Below are 1,975 nucleotides of genomic sequence, written 5' to 3' on the forward strand. Positions count from 1 at the left end.
TCACACACACACACACACACACACACACACACACACACACACACACACACACACACACAGGACGGGAGACACGGACTCAAAGCGGGATAACTACGGACTCAAAGCGGGCTAAACACGGACTTGAAGCGGGCTAAATACGGACTTGAAGCGGGCTAAATACGGACTTGAAGCGGGCTAAATACGCGTCCACCCGGTCTACAGTTGTCTCCAGTTAAAGTCCTCAGAGCGTCCCTCGGTTCTCTCACCGCTGGACTCCGCAGGCAAGTTACCTGCGGTCACTTCCGCTCCGTAATTTCAAAATAAAAGATCAGCCCGTCTAGAAGAGCCCGTCGGAGAGCCTGTTCACTCCACTGACTGTTTATATATTGATGTAAATATTAACGGTCCATGGTTCACTCCCTATTTAGCCTCATTGTACCGTGGTTACAGACGTTAGCAGTAATTAGCCAGTGTCTATGCTAAGGTTAACTAGCATGTTAGTTAGCAGTAATTAGCCTGTGTCTATGTTAATGTTAACTAGCATGTTAGTTAGCAGTAATTAGCCTGTGTCTATGTTAATGTTAACTAGCATGTTAGTTAGCAGTAATTAGCCTGTGCCTATGTTAATGTTAACAAGCATGTTAGTTAGCAGTAATTAGCCAGTGTCTATGTTAATGTTAACTAGCATGTTAGTTAGCAGTAATTAGCCTGTGTCTATGTTAATGTTAACTAGCATGTTAGTTAGCAGTAATTAGCCTGTGTCTATGTTAATGTTAACTAGCATGTTAGTTAGCAGTAATTAGCCTGTGCCTATGTTAATGTTAACAAGCATGTTAGTTAGCAGTAATTAGCCTGTGTCTATGTTAATGTTAACTAGCATGTTAGTTAGCAGTAATTAGCCTGTGTCTATGTTAATGTTAACTAGCATGTTAGTTAGCAGTAATTAGCCTGTGCCTGTGTTGTTGTTGTGGTTCCAGTTCCACCACTAGGGGTCCAGGTCTAGATGAATGGGAGTCTATGGGACTAGAGGCTAAATGTGTCTCCATCGCCTGATTGTCGTTGAGAAATCTCACATGTGATTGTAGTTCATCATGGATTATAGGTCGAAAGTTTAATAATTCATACTCTTTATTGATCCCCGATGGGGACATTACAATATACACTCTGTTGTTGTAACACACTACACACAGGCCTGAAGTACACACACACACACACACACACATGCTCAGGTGCTCCAGACCTTCCTCCACAGCGCTGCAGAGGAAGGTCTGGCTAGTCCGCACGGCATGTGTGTGTATATGTGTGTATATGTGTGATATTTGTGTGTTTATATGTGATATTTGTGTATATATGTGTTTATACGTGTGTATATGTGTGAACATGAGTGACATATGTGTGTATGTGTGATATTTGTGTATATATGTGATATTTGTGTATATTTGTGTATATATGTGTGTATGTGTGATATATGCGTGTATGCGTGTATTTGTGTGTGTATATGTGTATATATGCGTGTATATGTGTGTATGTGTGTGTATGTGTGTGTGACATATGTGTGTGATATGTGTAAGTGTGATTGTTGTGTTATGGTTGTCTTGCTACTGGAAACCTACATTTTCCTTTGAGTTGAATAAAGAATTTATATATCTCAGCTCTTATTTTGAAAGAGGCTGTTAAACTCCAGCAGCTTGATCTCTCTCTCTCTTTCTCTCTCTCTCTCTTTCTCTCTCTCTCTCTCTTTCTCCCTCCCTCTCTCCCTCTCTCTCTCTCTCTCTCTCTCTCTATTTACTGCTTCTGTTCTTTAATAACTGTGAGAACATATATTTAATATTTAAGATGCCTTCTAGAGACGAGCGTTAGATATCAACGCGACGCTGTTTTCATCTCAAATTAAATTAAAATACATGGAAATCAGTTTCTCACCCCCCCCACATTAGCAGAACAAAAGACACACACACACACACAGACACACACACACACACACACACACACACAC

This window comes from Etheostoma cragini, chromosome 7 (genome assembly GCF_013103735.1).
Source record: "Etheostoma cragini isolate CJK2018 chromosome 7, CSU_Ecrag_1.0, whole genome shotgun sequence".
NCBI lineage: Eukaryota > Metazoa > Chordata > Actinopteri > Perciformes > Percidae > Etheostoma > Etheostoma cragini.